This window comes from Phacochoerus africanus, chromosome X, assembly GCF_016906955.1.
Source record: "Phacochoerus africanus isolate WHEZ1 chromosome X, ROS_Pafr_v1, whole genome shotgun sequence".
Taxonomy (NCBI): Eukaryota; Metazoa; Chordata; class Mammalia; order Artiodactyla; family Suidae; genus Phacochoerus; species Phacochoerus africanus.
Genome location: NC_062560.1, coordinates 126359143 through 126377760, shown reverse-complemented (window position 1 = coordinate 126377760; position 18618 = coordinate 126359143). Strand labels below are relative to the sequence as shown.

The 18618-nt window shown below is 52.7% G+C and overlaps 1 protein-coding gene across 7 annotated transcripts in view; it reads right to left on the bottom strand.

Moving 5' to 3' along the window:
• MTM1 (myotubularin 1) overlaps positions 1-11405 on the bottom strand; it is a 98305-nt gene extending 86900 nt beyond the window's left edge. For 3 of the 7 annotated variants that reach the window (XM_047763968.1, XM_047763969.1, XM_047763971.1), the window contains exon 1: positions 6218-6268. The gene's annotated coding sequence lies outside the window, so the exon portion shown is untranslated. Of the gene's footprint in view, positions 1-6217; positions 6269-11200 lie in introns of those variants that run through there. The other 4 variants (XM_047763973.1, XM_047763972.1, XM_047763970.1 and 1 more) reach the window with 4 other exon arrangements.
• Positions 11406-18618: the final 7213 nt, after the last annotated feature.

The following is an 18618-nucleotide window of genomic DNA, read 5'->3' as shown; positions in this document are numbered from 1 at the left end:
TCCCCCGCCGTCAGGATGGCAGGCCGCGCAGCAAAGCTGGGGACCGCTGCTCAGGAGCTGGGCGACGGGCCAGCAGCCCCCAGAGCATTGAAAAAATGCAGATGTCTGACCTCCCCCGAGATCAAATAAATCTGAATGACAGGGCGGGGCCCGGGCAGCCGGTCGTTAAGGCTCCCCAGGTGAGTCAAGGCGCGGCCCGCGCCCTGCGGGGACTGGGGCGAGGAGACGTCCTGTCGGGCCGCCGCCGAGCCCTGGCCCGCTCGGCTGAGCCAGAGGACAGGCGTTCCTCGAGTCCTGCAAGGACACCCCCAGGAGCTTGCGTTGCACTCGTCCACCGCAGGCCAGGCCGCTTCTCAGGCCGGCTTCCCAAGCCGAAAGCCCGAGAAGAGCTCCCTGCCCCACCGGGGGGTGAGGCGAGGATTCGGGCGACGGGCAAAGGGCTCGGCGTGGATTAACCGAAAATGTTCAGGCAAAGTCGTCACCCAGGCCGAGGAGGCTCTGACTGCTCTTCGGGCACAGACAGCAGATCTGATGGCCCCATCAGCTGATTGAGGCCGGAACGTACCTCTCGGAGCTGCGCTGTCCAGCGCTGGGGTCCCTGACCACGTGACACGGGGCTCGTCCAAGCTGCAAACCTAAAATACACGCCGGATCTCGCCCACTGAGGAGAAAAAGGGGGAGGGGACCAACTCACGAACACTTACACCGATCACAGGCTGCAACGATTACATCTGGGAACACTAGGTTGAATGATATATGTTACAAAAATTGATTTCATCTGTCTTCTTTTTAATGTGGCTACCAGGAAAACGGATTACACATGTGGCTTGAGTTATTTTTCTAATGAACAGCGTGGTCCCAAAGGACTGAGAAGCCAGGACGGGCACTGCTACTTAGCTCAACTTTCTCGAACCTGAATTTGCATACAGATCACCTGGGGGTCTGCTTAGAGCGCCCGGTGGTATAGGTGGGGGGAGGGGGGTCAGAGTCTGCATTTCTCAGAGCCCCCAGGAGCCCGGGCAGTGAGACAATTCTAGGAACAAGGAAAAACTGTTCCGCGGCATAGAAGGGACGGAAGCTCTGGGAGCCATGACCATGTCACTTGGGGGTTGCTATCACAGAAGGAAGGAGATGGCCAACGAGGGTCGCACGCGGCCTCAGCTTGAAAACAGCAGTGATCACGCCTCGCAGCAATGGCCACAAAGAGGCGAGGGCCAGTTCGACTGCCCTCCACATGGGAGGGCGGCAGGGGCGGCCACTCTCCCTGCCGGGTCCGGGAGCACCGAAGCTTCTTCCCGCCTGCCTGCCCTCTGGGGTCTCACTGAAACCAAGTGCAAATCTTCCTTGTCACTGTGACACACAGATAGTACCGACGCGTCAGGGCCGGGGTCACTGCCGGGCAGGTACACTTTTATTCCAGTAAAACAGCTCAGGCCGATTCCAGACGTGCTGGAATGAACCCTGACAGCTCCAACCCTGCCTAAGTCATCTCAAGGCCATCAGGCAACACCACGTGATGCTAGGAATCCCCTTTATGACCCACCCCCGCCCCAGAGCTCCCACGGAGGGGAGGACACCCTGATGTGGCAGGCAGGTCCCTTTCAGGAGACTCTGGGAATCAAAGGGTGCCTCCTTCTCCCCAAATGCTCAAGGACAAGATAGCAATATGTATCACTGACGGCGAGCTAAAGAAAGGCCATCACTGTGTGGCCAAGGCCTGCAGCAAAGGGGGTAAGAGCGGGAGAAGGTCCAAACAAGTTACTTTTACTTTCAATTATTCACCTTCAACGTCCCTTCCCCTCCACGCCCCCAAACACACCGACAAGCCAGGCTAAAAACGAACCTAAACTCAAAACTCAAAGTGCACGTACAACAGCCCAAAAACCCAGGGCGTGGGGGGGCCGCCCACATGCGGAGCCCCCCCCCCACTCAAAAAGCTGTCTTATTCAGCTGCTAATTGACCATGGACAGAAGGCTAAGCTAGAGCTCCCTTTCAGCCCGCACTCAGAGAACAGCATCCCCACAAAGACAACAGAACTTGCTGAAAGGAACACACCCCGACCATTCTACGCTGGGCCCCCTGGTCCAGTTCAAGCCAGAGAGGGCCTGCTAAGCATCGGCTGCGGGCAGAGGGCCAGGTCAGGCTTCACCTGCCCAGGAAACTGTGGCCAACCTCAGACCTCTTTATTCCAAACGTGGAAGATGGAAAAAACAATTACCACCAGAAGTCGCAGGTGTTAACATATCACGACAAAGGGTCGAGGAAGGACGATACTAAACGAACCTAAGTGCGTGGAACTTCCAACAGTTACTTATGGAGTCATTTCAAGCTATGGCAAGACACATTCAAGTTAGCAGAGAAGAGCACTCGGCACCCACCCTGCTTGGCGGGGGGGAGGCAGTGTGGACCGGGAGAGCAGCCCAGCCCTGGCTTTCTTCTCATCCCGACCCCAGGAGTGGAGGACCTGGCAGGGCCTCGAGCTGCACTGCGGAGCTACAGTCAGGTGCTGCTGTGAGAGAGGAGAGCCTTGCGTCCTGGAGAAGAGGCAGGCAGCCCTCCCTGATGCAGAGATGGCCTCGCTGTGGCCCTGTGCCTGCTGGTGACACGGGACTGCCGTTTTAAGAGGAAACCAAAGGGGAGCTCAAGAGGGGTTCCAAGGGCTTCAGGTCCACTTGAGGGACAGTAAGACACGTGCCTATGTCAGCGCTGATGGAGGGGGAGGGGGGCAGAGGCCACACCTACAGCTGTGGGGGAGGGGCCAAGTCGGCTCCCACGGCTCGGAGGCAACGACGCCGCCAACGACGCCGCCGTCTCCAAGGGCCGCGGATGCGCACTGCATCCAGGAGCTTGGTGGCGCCGGCGGTCCTAGCTCCACCTTACAGCCGGAACAGCCACCAGCCGCGAGGTGAAATGACTTGGCCAGGATCACAGACCTCAGAAGGGACTTGCTCTCGCCTCCTTGGTCCTCGGGCAGAAATAGAAAGCACAGGATGCCATGTTCCTAAAGAGATGGTCCCGGTGGTCCCGGGGAGTCTGCCGTCAACACTTAGCATACGAGAAACTGTGACTTACAGGGTGGCAGCTGCATCTCATCTGACTAACCCCAAATGCGTCTCCGGGTCCTCTCCAGCTCTCCAGGCAAAGGAACTGGAAGAAAGCCTCTCTTGCCCTATTCGTGTGCGTGGTGACCAACAAAATATGAGCTCGAGTAATTTCTGAGTCTAAATAGTCGAGAGAACTTAGCCCTGCAAGAACTGCACACGGCTGCCGCCAATGTCACCCAAATCTAAAAGCTCGGGTCAACAATGAAAGGCAGAGAAGTGTCTAGAAAATCATGCTTACTGGATTTCCAAAAGGTTATTGGGACATGGCTGGACTCTTTCCTTTAAAAGAAAGGAGTTCCATGAGCCTCAAGTCAGTAAGCATGAACACTTCTTGAGTGCCTACTATGTGCAAGATGCAATTGTAAGCACTTAACATACCTTTTCACGCAGTCCTGCCAACAGCCCTGGGACAACAATCCTATTGTTAGTATCCTCATTTTACAGATAAGGAAGCTGAGGCACAGAGGTTAAGGAACTCGCCTGCCTGAGGTTACACAGGTAGTAGGAGAGCCAGGACTCGATTCCTGGGCCAACGCCTCATGGGCCAACAACAGCCCCTGTCCCCCATCTGCCCAAAAGGAATAATGAACTGAGAAACAAGAAAACAGAGAAAGCAGAACTTCAAAGAGGTCACAAACAGGGAAGGAAAATGACTAGCGAGCAATGAAAACAACCACTTACTCTTTTATAAAACTGAGAAAACTTTAGAAATAATGAGAAACTCTGGCCTTTTGAAATCGCTGGCCACCAGTTCAAAATGTCGCCTAAGCCTTGAGGAGGCTCGGTTTGTTTTTTGTTTTTTTTTTTTTTTTGGTAACTTTAATGATTTTTCAGAGCTGTAAAAATGAAAAACAAACAAACAAACAAACAAACTCCTTGAAGCCACCGAACCCAGAGAATGGGAAGGCACGGAAAAGGCACCGAGCCGATGAACGCTACCGGCAGGCAAGCGCAGCCACCACTCTCTTGGCCTCTTGTCCCAGGCAGGTGGGTGCTTCTTCATGCCACAGCTACCTTCCAACGAACCAGCTTCCTGACCCACCACACAGCACAGGGGCTGAGCTGCCCTTCAGATGGTGGGTTCCCAGTCCAAACCAGCATATGCAGGAAGAGAAAGCCTGGTGTCAGGCCAGCAGACGCGGGCAAGGAACGATGACCCAACCATGACCTGGGTCACAGGGCCTTCTGTAGGGGGAGCAAGGCAGCGACCGAGACACAAGGAGTTTGAAGAGCGCCCTCTCTAGGTGTTTGAAACCACGTACTGTTTGTATGGGGTGGGGGGGGGGATGCAAGTAAAAATGAGGCTGTGACGAACTTAGCATCCAAGAGGCACCTGCTGCATGACCCCATCGGATCTCCTTGATTCCGACAAGGATATGGCTATTTGCTTTCATGGAGCAGCAGCGAAGGATCTAACACTAGCAATTATAAGTAACACCCAACTCCTTATCCATCCGGCCAACCTGCTGGATAGTCAACATCGTTCCAGAGCTCTATTCTTTCTCATCGTGCTCAGCTCCAGCGGAAAATCTATCATTGCTCATTTGTTTACCGTCTGCTTCCCCACGCAGCAGCTCTGTAAGGCAGGGACCTGGTCAGCGGTGCCGTCTGCTGTCTTCCCAGCGCTCAGGACGCTGCGGGACACCACGGGCATTCTGGGTTGAATGAATGAAACCACTGACAACTTGATAAATACAAGTTAGAACTTTCAGGCGAGGAGACCAATCGTTTAATGGCCATCCTAGAATCTAAAAGCCCCTGGGAATGTTTTCCACTTTCAAGTGGAAAACCTGCTACACACTAGCAGGACCTCAGGTTCGAACCCACTCCACGATGTGGAACCGCTCAAGGGTAGATTTGGTTTTGTGAAAGAGCCAAAAGTCATGCAGAGTCACAACTGATGAATAAGTGATCATGCCATATATACATAAATAGATGTGTGTGTGTGTGTGTGTGTGTATGCGTTGGATGAAAGGGAAATGTGTCTATAAATTAACAAGCCTGATTGTCTTATCGGGCTGCAAACTGGTTTTGAATGTAGTTCAATATAGTTTGAACTATAGCAAAATCGCTGACTCAGTCTCTAGACTCCACAGTGGATACTTTACAAGGAATAAAACTGGGCTGTGATAAAAATTACCCAGATGCTGAGATGTCCCCAGAAACGTGACTTGTGAAAGCAGCTTTGCCATTAAGTTGTCCCATTGGTTAACCTCTCTGGGCCTTGGCTTCTCTTCCGGAGAAAGAAGTCAACTATATAAATTTAAAGGTCCCAGTCATTTCTAATATGCCACGATGCCATTCTCGTACATCTGCTGAAAAACCAGTCACAATCCACTTCATTTCATACTTTGCATGCGTCTATAAAGCCCGTGATACAGTTTCTGCAGTAGATTCATTTCATATTTGCTTAGGCAAAAACTAAAATTAGTTTTCACTTCCTGAGCGCAGCAAGACAGTTAAGGGAGGCAACCCGGCAAAGGGCGCTTGCTCGTGCCTGTGCATACTTCCGACTGCGTATCAGGGAACTAACCCTTCCCTCCTCAGATCTTTCCTCAACTGTTGCAAAAGCAGATAAACCTCCCGTGCGTGACACAGAAACGCTGGCCGAGAGCGCCGGACGGTGCCGAGCTGCGGCCCCTCCGCAGCACCCACCGGGGATGCGGCAGGCACCCGCCCCGCCCCGAGGGCTAGGGCGAGGACCAGCCGCGGCGCGTCGCCGGGGAGGCAGGGCGGCCGCCCGGCCCGCTCACCGCCTCGGGACCGGGAAGCAAAGTCCGGGCAGTGGCCGCGACGCTCCCACTCCCCCACCCCTGGCCCGCCGACGCGATTCATGTCCCGACCTTCGCCCGCCGCCGGCCGGGGACCTTAGGCGGGGAGAACCGGAGGAGCCGGAGGCACCTGCCTGCGCTCCCCGGCCTCAGCCCTGCCCGGCCGGGACAGTGAAAGCACTCGCGCTAACCACCACCCCCCCCGCCCACCCCCGCGGGTGCTTCGAGGCCCAGGGGGACCTATCGGCCCCGGGAGTCCCAACTTTCTCCTCCCAGCTCCACCACCACGGGTCCCCGCTACTCCCGGCTCGGAGCCAGGCCGGCCGCGAGCGCGCACCCACCTCCCCGTCCGGGCGCCACCGCCGTTGCCAGGCTGCTCGGCTCCCGGGCCCCGCTCCGCCCCCTCCGGGGCCCCGCCCCCTGCGGCCTCCCCGCCCCTGACCACCGCCCGCCGCCCTCCTCCCCGCGCCGGTTGGTGGCGGTGCGTCACGTGCCGGGGGCGGGGCGGGTAGAGGGCGCCGGCCACGCCGGGGGAGCAGTTCGGAGGGGCGGGGCTCCTCGCCCGGGAGGCTGCTGGGAAGACCTTTGCGGGGGGGCGGGGGGGGCCTGGCGTGTGAAGGCAGCTGGGAGTTGTAGTTCCAAGCCCCGTGCTGGGAATGGGCGGGACCAAGATGCGAGGGGCCACCCCTGTTAAGGGAAGCTGGACTAGGCACCAAGCGGAAGCCGCCGGGAAGTGTAGTCCCAGAATTCTTCTCTGTGTCTTACTGTTTTTCTCCGGTAAAAGGGAAATCCAGAGGGAACACTTGTCTAGCATCTGTCACTAAACTGAGCTACGTTTGGGTGCACAGGGTTGGCTGCGTGAAGTTGAGATACTGCAAGAGAAAAAGAAATTTCACTGACGCCGGCTTCCTTCACGCTGTATACCAGGACCTTTGCAAGAACTCTCTTGAGACTCAGGGAAGGGAAACCTTTCAGGACCAAGTTCCTTCTACTTTTTCGAGCCTTGAGACAGACGACCGACCATTAACTCAGGAAAAAGAAAGGAAAGGAAAATCAACTCTACTTCATGTTTTTAAAGTTTAAAAAAGAAGAAGAAAGAAAGAAAGGGGCAGGGGAGACAACTTCAGGAAGGGAATTCAGTGTGTAATCAAAAGGAAAAAAACCACCAAACCGGACTCAGAGAATACCTGTAATAGTCCTTGTCCTGCAGTATAACTATACATAATGACTTCAGGCAAATGACCGTGAACAGGATGACTTTAACATGAACTTCCTTGCCTGTTATATTTCTTAATCCTGAAATTTAAGAGGTAAAAAAGTTCCTCTTTTTTGATACCACTGTGTGTGTGTGAATAATCATATCGCATTAGGTACACATACAAACACACATTAACCCTACTGAGGAGTGAAGACTTCTGTCTGACAAGGCCCGGTAGACTCGAACCCCACCTACGCTTCAGCACCTCTTCCCGTGAGCCTCTTCTCTCTCTCCCCTCCAAGATCTGCTCTAATCACAGGGAACTTCTTTCGTTCTCTGGATGCACCGCCTTCTTTCCTCCCTCCACCCCTTGCACTGTTGTTCCTTTCCCCTGCATTGGCCACACTCCTAGAAAGGCAGCAACATAGCACTTGCTCTGGGCCGGGCAGAATTGGGAGCTCCCCCCAGAACCCTTCCCATGGCACTGACGTCATCATTTGCTTACACGGCTGTCCTGTCAACTCCCCTCCCCAGACTCCGAACCTCTTTGACTCACATTCACTTTTGCACCAGATTTCAGAGTGTTCAGTAAATTCTTTTTGATGGCATGCATTGCATGCCACAGAGGCTCCCCAGTGGGCCACGGGGTAATTGGATTCCAACTCTGTGAGTCTGGGAGCAGAGGGAGAGAGGGACCTGTGGTGGTACAGAGGCAGGGCAGCTGCTAGGTGGGACCATGCTCTTCCTAAGCCCGTAGTTACTGGGGATTTCTCCACCACCTGCACGCTGGGAACCCGGCCCAGCCCCAGCTGGAGAAGGAGGCGACACAGGCAGAAAGGGCCGGTAGAGAAGACGGTGTAGGTGCGGGGGTCACGCTGGGAAGAGAGGTGAAAGCACTTTGAAAACTGTAAAGGCTGAGCCCTACACACGAGTCCCCACCTTGCCCTTGGTGAGGTGGCGCTATCCTGTTTTCTTTCTTCCTTTCTGTGGCCACACTTACTGCATGTGCAGGTTCCCAGGCTAGGGGTGGAATTGGAGCTGCAGCTGCCGGCTGACGCCACAGCCACAGCAGCCCCGGATGCTTAACCCACTGAGCGAGGCCAGGGAGCGAAACTCCTATGTTGGGTTCTTTTTGGGCCACACCCATGGCATATGGAGGTTCTCAGGCTAAGGGTCAAATTGGATTTGCAGCTGCCGGCCTACACCACAGCCACAGCAATGCCAGATCTGAGCTGCATCGGCGACCTACACCACAGCTCATGTTAATGCCAGGTCCCTGACCCGGTGAGCGAGGCCAGGGATCAAACCCACATCCTCACGGATGCTAGTTGGTTTTGTTTCCCCTGGGACACAATGGGAACTCCTAGGTGGCGCTATTCTTGACCGAGCCCTGTCCTTCGGGCTGGGGCTGAGGCTCACAGTTCAAAGTATACATGTGTCTGTGTGTTGGGTGCTCTTCAGCCTTCCCTGTGTTTCACACAGGTGTGCACACACACCTGAAATGCAGGGGCCTGTGTGGAGATGGCTGACGTCCTGCACCACAGGGAGGGGAGAGCAGAACACATGACAGAAGGCCACTTCTCTGGCCACCTTTCTGGTGCGCCATCCTGTACCTGCCCCACCTAAGTCTGCCCACTTTCCCCAAGGCACAGGCTGGAGGAGCCTCCTGTGCTCTGGGGCGCCATCCTGTTGCGGGGGGGCCCACCCCCTTGGCCCGGCCAGGCCTGCCCTTACCCCACCCACGGGCTCCTGGGGAGAAGCTGGCCGGAGGAGGAAATGAGGAGGAAGGCCGTGGCCCCGCCTTCCTCTCCCCTCAGCACACTCCCCACGAGGGCCCTGGTATTGGTGCTCTGAGCCCCCCAGCACCCCCACCCCGTCTCGGCTTGACTCAGGCTGGGGACCGGACCGCCTTGTTCTACCCGGGTCACTCTGCTGGGCCTGGAGTGGAGGAAGGAAGGTGGAGGAAACGAGAAAGCCAATGACAGACAAGCTCGGAAATGAAAACCTTTCTGAGTTCCCTCTGCAGCGATACGGAATCAGTGATGTCTCTGGGACGAGGCTTCAATCCCTGGCCCAGCACAGTGGGTTAAGAATCCAGAGTTGGGAGTCCTGTGGTGACACAGCAGAAACGAATCTGACTAGGATCCATGAGGATGTGGGTTCGATCCCTGGCCTCGCTCAGTGGGTTAAGGATCTGGTGTTGCTGTGGCTGTGGTGTAGGCCAGCAGCTGCAGCTCTAATTCAACCCCTAGCCTGGGAACTTCCATATACCACGGGGGCAGCCCTAAAAAGCAAAAAAAAAAAAAAAAAAAAAAAAAACAGCATTGTCGCAGCTGAGGCGTAGGTCACAACTGTGGTGGCCAGGATCTGCTCCCTGGCCTGAGAACTCCAAATGCTGTGGGACGGCTAAAAACGGAAAAAAAGAGAGAAAAAGAAATGAAACCTTTTCAAGGTAGCTGCAGGGCAGTGGGCTCTGGCAGAAAGCACCTGGAATCAGGGAACCTGGATTCAGGTCCCGGCAATTCTACAGAGCAGCTGTTAGCCTTGGGAATGTCACTTCATTAGCCACTGGCTCTGAAAAAAGAAGGCGAAAGCCCCTTCCCAGGGCTGTGTGTCTCAGTACAGCAAGGAGGGAGGTGAGTGTGGTGGAGTCAAGACAGCTGTGTCTCCAGCTGCTGGGGGGCTGGTGGGAAGAGAGGCGTGAGCCCCTGGGCTTTGGCACCAAGGCCCCTGGGCTCAGACTTGTTAAGTGTGTGACTTTGGGCCAGTACCTGCCTCTGGATTTCCTCATCTGTGAAATGGGGATATTAACACCTGCTTCATGAGCATGGTGGTGCCAAATCAACACATGAGTGCCCAGGACTAACTTCTGCTTCTAGAAGAACCGCAGAGTCCTTTATTTAAAAAGGAGTCTCAGCAGCACAGCAGTGATTTATAAAGTTAAATGTATACACACCCAAGCAACACTGCTCCTAGGCATCTGTCCAAGACTCATGGAAACTTATGTTCCTAAAAAGACTTATATTCAAATATTCATAGTAGCTTTTTAAAAATAATAGTAAAGGCGTTCCCTGGTGGCCTAGCACTTAAAGACTCAGCATTGTCACTGCTATGGTTCAGGTTCAGTCCCTGGCCTGCGAACTACTGCATCCCATGGGTGCGGCCAAAAAAGAAAAAATAGTCAAAAAGGTAAATATCTCAGGAGTTCCCGTTGTGGCTCAGCGGTAACGAACCCGCCTAGCATCCATGAGGACATGGGTTCGAGCCCTGGCCTCGTTCAGCGGGTTAAGGATCCGGCATTGCCGTGAGCTGTGAGGGAGGTCGCAAGTGCAGCTCAGATCCTGAGTTGCCATGGCTGTGGTGTAGGCCGGCAGCTGTAGCTCTGATAGACCCCTCGCCTGGGAACCTCCACGTGCCGCAGGTGCAGCCCTAAAAAGACAAGAGAAAGGTAAACAACTCAAGTGGCCATCGGCTGATGACTGGCTAAATGGTGATAGGTGCAGACAATGGACTACCACTCAGCAATCCAAAGGAAGAACCAGCGAGGCTACAACAGGAATGAATCCCAAAAGCACTACGCTAAGCAGAAGAAATACTACTCAAAATGTTACATATTATACAATTCCCTTTACATTACATGTGGGGAAAGGCAAAACTGTAGGGACAGAAAGCAGTTTGTGGCTGACGGGGCCACGGGTGTTGGAAGGGGCAAAGAGGGCAGTTTGGGCAGGGGATGGACGTTCTGGGCTTTGCTCATGGTGGGGATTACGTGACTGGATACAGCTGCCCAAACGCATTAAACTCTCCGCAGGAGGCAGGTGCATGTCCCTGTAGAGAAATCCCACTTCAGCAGAGTTGAGGTTTAAAGGGCCGGGGGGGGCAAGTTGCCTCAGTTAGGGGTCCCGGGGCTGCTGACAATTGTTCATTTGTTTCTGTTTGCTTGGCCGCTTGGTTGTTTTGAAGAGGCCCAGGGCCTTGAAGGGGAGAGGGTGGTGAGGCTTGCCCTACACTCGCCAAGGCTGTGCTGCTGGAAGGCCAACGACGGCTTGGGTGGGGCCAGGGAACACCCCCCCCCCCCACCGCCCGGGAATGGCAGCCCCGCCCTGAGTGGGGGGGGAGTGCTTACCTGGCTGGAGGCGGCTTGGAAGCTGAGCCTGGACAGAGAGAGCGTGACACTGCGGGCCCCAGGGACACGCAGTTTTCCCCACCTTCTCCCTGGGAACCGCCGGTGACCTGGATCCTGTGTTCACGTGTAGACCAGGGCGCTACTGCTGTTTTCCTTCCGGTTTCCCGTGGAACGCAGGGTTGAGTGGAGGCCTCCTTGGCCCCGCTGGCCAGCAGGCTCTATTTTGCCAGGTGTTAGGTGGACCCTGGAGCCAAGGGATGGGACGTGAAAACACTTACACACACACACAGACAAACCCAGATGGTCTGGGTCCCAGGGCCTCTCGGCCACAAGGGCCAGACATGCAGGATGACTGTTCTGACTCAGCCCCGTGTGTCCCCCTCATCTCTCGGCAAAGAGAGGGTTCCAGGAAGGGCTCTGAGGTTCAATCCACAAGCAGCTTGGTGAGCAGATTGCCTCCGGCCCCAGTCAGATCACACGTGGAAACAAAGCCCCTCAGAAGACAGGCCCCCACACAAGTACCTTCCCTCTGCCCCCAGTTATGAGTTTTATTTAAAATTTTAGTGTCTTACACTAAAAACATTTTTTGAGGAAGTAAAAGCCCCACGAGGAACTATTTCATGAAACATTCAAATGTGTTTTACTCAAAACTGAGTTTTAAAGAGAGGTTTATCTTTTTATTTCAAGGGGCTGGGCTGATTCACCCTGAGGGAAACAGGATGCTACTTTCCCAACCCTCGCAGATTGGGAGACTCAAGATTCAACTGTGTCGTGGGGCGGCCGAAAAAGCAAAGAAAAGAAAATTGAACAAGAATATATGAGAAAGGGAGAAACGAAAGAGGAAAAACATGAATGTCGGCAAATGTTGGCTGAACCCGAATGAAATTTTGTTAAGATTAAATAATCAAAAAGAATACTTAGGAATAAATGTGAACAAGGAGGTGAGAGTCTTGTACACAGAAAACTCAAAACATTGCTGAAAAAATTAAAGCACGAATGAATGGAGAGACATCTGTGTTCATGGAGTCCAAGATTTAATATTGTTGAGATACCAATGGTACCCCATGCAACCTACAGATTTAATGCAATCCCTCTCAAAATCCCAATGGCATTTTGAGGGGCAGAAATAGAAAAATCCATCCTCCAATTCATATGGAGTTTCAAGGGACCCCTGAATAGCCAAAATAATCTTGAAAAAGTAGAACAAAGTTGGAGGCCTCATACGTCCCAGTTTCAAAACATACTACAAAGCTACAGTAATCCACACAGTGTGATGCTGGCATTAAGAGAGGCATATAATTAAGACAGGCATATAAACCAAGGGACAGAATAGAAAGCCCAGAAATAAATTCTCACATAAAGAAATAAGTTCTCATAATAAATTCTCAAGTAAAATCTCAAATGATGATTAACAAGGGTGCCAAGACCCTTATAATGTGGCAAGAATAATCTTTGCAGTAAGTGGTGCAGGGAAACCTGGTGGCCACATGCAAAATAACGAAACTGGAGCCTTACCTTAGACCACACACAAAAATGAACTCGAAATGGACAAAGGCTTAAATGTTAGAGGTAAAACTATAAAACCCTTAGAAGAAAACAGGGGAAAATCTTAACATTGGATTTGGCGGATGATTTCGTAGACATGACATCAAAAGCACAGGCAACAAAAGTAAAAATAGAAAAGTTAGACCACATCAAAATTTAAAACTTTTGTGTATCAAAAGACACAATCAACAGGGTGAAAAGGCAACCAACAGAATGGGAGAAAATATTGGGTTTTTTTTTTGGGGGGGGTTGACTGTTAGTTGTTAGACATTTTATACCACTGAGAATAGTATTTATTTATTTTTATGTTTTGGTCTTTTTGTCCTTTTAGGACTGCATCTGTGGCATATGGAGGTTCCCAGGCGAGGAGTCAAATCAGAGCTGTAGCTGCCGGCCTGCACCACAGCCACAGCAATGTGGGATCCGAGACACATCTGCAGCCTATGCCATGCTCAAGGCAACACCAGATTCTTAACCCATCAAGCGAGGCCAGGGACCAAACCCTCGTCCTCAAGGATGCTAGTTGGGTTCGCTAACCACTGAGCCACAACAGGAACCCCAAGAATGGGAGAAGATATTTGTAAATCGCACATCTGGTGAAAGATTAATATTCTGAATGCATAAAGGACTCCTACAACTCAACCAGAAAAAAAATCAAACAACCCAGTTAAAAAAAGGGCAAAGGACATGAATTGGCATTGCTCCAAAGAAAATATACAAATGGCCAATAAGCAAAGGAAAAGATGCTCACCTCCGCTAATCATTAGGGAAATGCAAATCCAAACCACAGCGAGCTACCCCCTCACAGCCATTAGGCTACTATCAAAAACAAACAACTAAAAGCCCAGACAGTAACCAGTGTTGATGAGGATGTAGAGAAATGGAACCCTTGTGCACCGTCAGCAGGACTGTAAGGTGGTGCAGCCACAATGGAAAAGGATATGATGGCTCCTCAAAAAATTAAACATAGAATTGTGATATGATCCAGCAATTCCACTTCTGCGTATCTACCCAAAAGAATGGCACACAGAGTTACAAAGAGATGTTTGTATACCCATGTTCGTAGCAACATTATTCACAACAGCCAGAAGGTGGATGCAACTCACGTGCTCATCCATGGATGAATGGACATGCAAAATAGGGTCCACACACAATGGAATATTACTCACCCTGGAAAAAGGAAGGGAATTCCAGTACCTGCTACAACACAGATGAATGCTGAGAACATCATGCTATGTGAAAGAAGTCAGGCACGGAAGGACAAGTATTGTATGATTCCAGCTATGTCAGGTACCTAGAGTAAAATCCAATTCAAAGAGACAAAGAGTTGAATGATGATTACCAGGAGCTGGGGCGGGGAGGATTTGATGCTTATGAGTTAGTTTTTTGGGGATTTTTTTGTCTTTTGTTTTTTTACAGCATCAGGAAGTTCCCAGACCAGGGATCGAACCCACACCACACCCAAGCCACTACAGTGACAATGCTGGATCCTTAACCCACCATGCCACAAGCGAACTCTGCTTATGAGTATTATACCACAATTTTAAAAAAAAGATTAATTAAGCCTCCACAATAGTCTGAGTCAAGGGGACCAGAAACCTAGACAAGGTCCCTCACACTCCATCTCAGATGCGACTGTACATTGCCAAGGTCAGCTTCCACCCACGACAGGAGGTCCCGTGTCCCGCCTCGGAAACGAAGCCTCCCACGGGGAGCCAGAATTAACCAAGGGCCCTAGGCCCAGGCGGCTGGAGGATGAGGGAAGCAAGAACGCAGGTCCTTTCCAAAGTAAATAAAATACTGCCACCTCTCCTTTGTGTCGCTGCCAAAAACTCCCGGGAGCCGTGGAGGGAGATCCTTTCCCAGAGCGCGTTCCTAGACCCTTCCTCGGCACTCAGGACAGAAGACGCCCCAGGGAAGGCTGCTGCGTGGGGGAGCAGGAGGCAATGGACTTGCCCTAGAAGCCGCCTCCTGGGGGGCACACCCGTCACGGGTGGGGAGCTGGGAGCAATTCTTTGGGAAAGTGCCCCCGAGAGAGAGTGTGAGGAAGGTGCTGACTTTTCCCTTAGAGCTCCCAGGGGTCACTTCTAACAGGTCACTGAGCAATGAGGGCGCGTGCGCACCCCTCAGCACCCTGCTAACCCTGAGTCTTCACGTGGGGTCTCCATCCCAGCCCTGCCCCCGCCCCGCCGTCGGGCCCCTGGGGAGAGAAGCACGAGGTGCTTCACAGCGGCCGTGTTTCCAGTGACAGCTGCAGACCGCCCACCTGCCCTTCCTCACGCCACGGGGCTCGTGGGAACGAAGCCGAGATGCTGGGGAAGGAGCGCTGGCAACTGTTCAGAGCGCTCTCGCCACCAGGAAAGCCCCGGTAGCAGAGGGGCGCGCGTGGGAACCTGCTTCGGCTAAGCCCCTCCTCTCATATCCTCCCCTCGCCCCACCCCCAACATCGCGCATGCTCTCTTCACCGAGATACAGTCTCGGCATGATGACATTCACCCCTGAGAAATGTATCATTCAGTGTGTCTCTTTTTCGGGCCGCCTGCAGCACATGGGAGTTCCTGGACTAGGGGCTCGAATCGGAGCTGCTGCTGCTGGCCTTCACCACAGCCACCGCAACACTGCATCCAGATCCGCGCTGCATCTGCGACCTACACCAGAGCTTGCGGCAAGGCCAGAGCCTCAACCCACTGAGTGAGACTAGGAATCGAACCCACGTCCTCAGGGACACAGTTTCAGGTTCTTAACCCACTGAGCCCTGAAAGGAACTCCGATCCGAAGGTTTTTAGTGTAGTCCCAGAGCTGTCCAACCCCCACCACCAGGTCCAGAATATTCCATCAACCCCCCAGAGAATCCCCATATCCATGAGCATTCCTCCCTCCCCACTATGTCCTGGAAACCAACAATCTACTTTCTTTCTCTACAGATGTGCCTGCTCTGGACATTCCATATGAATGAAATCATGCAACATGTGACCTTTTGTGTCGGGCTCCTTTCACTGAGCATGTTGTTAAGGTTCATCCATGTTGTAACATAAATCAGTACTTCATTTCTCTTTCATTAATTGCAGTATGCTTGTTTTTACAATCTTCGTTTCAGGTACGTACTCCATTTCCTTTTACGGTGAGCTCTCGGGTGGTTTCCACCTTCTGGCTCTTGTGAATAGTGTGCTATGCACAATTTTTTGAGTGGACCTACATTTTCATTTCTCTTGGATATGCACCTAGGTTTGGAATTGCAGCAGCATTCCAGTGCCTCCACATCCTCACCAGGGCTTGTTATGGTCTATATTTTTTCTTCTAGCCATCCTAGTGGGTGTGAAATGGTACCACGTGGCCATTTTGACTTGTATTTCCTGGTGACTAATGATATTTTACCATATTTCCACTAGCTCCCTGGCCATTTGCATATCACTTACGGAGAAATGTCTATTCAGATGATCTTTCGTCCATTTTTAAGAATGGAGTTATTTGCTTTTCTGTTGTTGAGTTGCAAGAATTCTTTACATATTCTGGGAACAGGTCCATTATCAGATATATGATTTGCAAAGAGCTTCTCCCATTCTGTGACTTGCATTTTCACTTTGTTGATGGTTTCTGTTGAAACCCAAATGTTTTATGTTTTGATGAAGTCGAATTTCTTTTTTCTTTTGTCTCTTGTGCTTTTGCTTCTATATCCAAGAAATCATTGTCAAATCCAAGATCGTGAGAATTTACCACCATGTTTTCTTATAAGAGTTTTAGTTTTCATCCTTACAGGTAGGTCTGTGATCCACTTGGAGGTAATTTTCATGTATGATGTGAGGTAGGGGTTCGACTTCAGACTTGGCGCGTGTGGCTATCTAGTCGTTTCAGCAACATTTATGGAAGAGACCATCCTTTCCCACCGAGTGGTTTTGACACCCTGGTTGAAAACCAGTGACCATATGTGTACGTGCTTATTTCTGGGTCCTTAATTCCAGCCCGATGGCAGGACCACACTTCCCTCTTTTCCTTTTCTCTCCGGGTTCTCTGGGAGGGCCACCTCGGATGGCCCCTAATACACCTGGTGCTGTCAAGGTTCCCCATTTTCAGTGATAAACTCGAGCTCCCTCCTGGGTTGTGCTTCCTCCCCAGCACATCTCTCTTTAAAAGGCGAGACCCGGAGTTCCCGTCGTGGCGCAGTGGAAATGAATCTGACTAGGAAGCATGAGGTTGTGGGTTTGATCCCTGGCCTTGCTCAGTGGGTTGGGGATCTGGCATTGGGTGTTGCTGTGAGCTGTGGTGTAGGCCGGAGGCTACAGCTCTGATTAGACCCCTAGCTTGGGAACCTCTATATGCTGCAGGTGTGGCCATAAAAAGACAAAAAAAAAAAAAAGGCGAGACCCTGAAGACCTGCTATTTGGCCCTTTGGCATGAAAGCAGCTGCCAGGCTCCTTTCCCCGCCCTCTAGTTAGTTTAGAAAAGTCTTGTGAGACTCAAGGTAGCTCACATGAGTGAAAACTCTTTTATAAAAGCTCAAGGGCTAAGTACACACGAGGAGTTAACTCGTCATGTGTTTTTGCAGCAGCTCCTGCCTAAAATCATCTGGATCAGGGGTTGCACTGGGCCTTTTCCCGCACCCTGCGCCACCCTGCACCTATTGCTGGACAGCAGACTTCCGTCACCATGTCACTTCTCTCACCTGGTGGAACAGTCACTCTGAGACCTATTGTTGTCCCAGTTGTGTCCATTGTCTGGGAAGCCCCCATGTCACGTGGTGTGCCTTCAGGAAGCCCAGACAATATCCTTTTTGAACAGTAGCAGGTGCTAAAAGGGAGGGAGAGGATTAGGACGTGGCCGAGACAGACAAGAGGTGACAGCTTTACAGGGAGGACGAGAACGTCGATCTTCACCTAGGACGTTTCTTCATTCCAATTGTGTGTCAGGACAGGCATGGTCCCCGCCAGCACTAGACGGGAGCAAATCCTGGATCACGGTCATGAATAATCACAGTCCCCCAAACAGCTCATTACAGCCCGGCCCACAGGCTGTGAAGGGAGGGGAGTCCATGGTGCTGTAGGAGCCACGGCTGGGGCTCTGGGCCATTCGGGGCGGGGGGGGGGCACGGGGATCCCCGAGAAGAGCTCATTTGAGCCAACATGAGGTCAGGATGTGTACCAGCTGCCCGGGGAACACAGAGGCCAAACTGATGGCCGAGGTTGGGTATGTTTCGCAAAAGTAGCTATGTTCCAGGTGGGCTTTGTCCAAAGAGTAGAAGTTCGCCAGGTAGGACTGGTCACTGCAGCTGGCATTAGCACAGACAGACGCTGGCGCGACCCCAGAAAACGGGGCCCAAATCAGGGCGCCTTTGAAAGGGGGCCGCTGTGACAATGCCATAAGCTGGGACTGTCCCTGGAAACCTGGACGTGTGACGTCCCGGAGCCAGAGCCCACGATGTGCAGGGAACACCGCAGGCAAGCGGGGGGCGGCGGGGGGGGGGGGGCAGAGAAGGCGAGCGACCTAGTGAATGAGCTGCTAGGGCTGCCGGGACCCAGTACCACAGCCGAGTGGCTTAAGCATCGGGAACATAGCCTCTCGGTTCTGGAGGCTGGAAGTCTGAGGTCAAGCTGTGGGCAGTGCCCTGCTCCCTCTGAGGGTGCCAGGGAAGGACCTGGTCCAGGCCTGTCTCCCAGCTCCTGGTGGCTCCTCAGCTTGTTTGTGGCAGCTTGGCTCCAGTCTTCACACGGCGTGCTCCCCACAGGCATCTGTCTCTGGGTTCAAAGGTCCCCCTTTTTAGGAGGACACCCGTCATTTGGGATGAGGGCCCGCGCTACACAGCTCCTCCTGCCTTGTCATCTCTGTAAAGAGCCTATTTCCGGATGAGGTCACATGCACAGACACCAGGGGTTAGAACC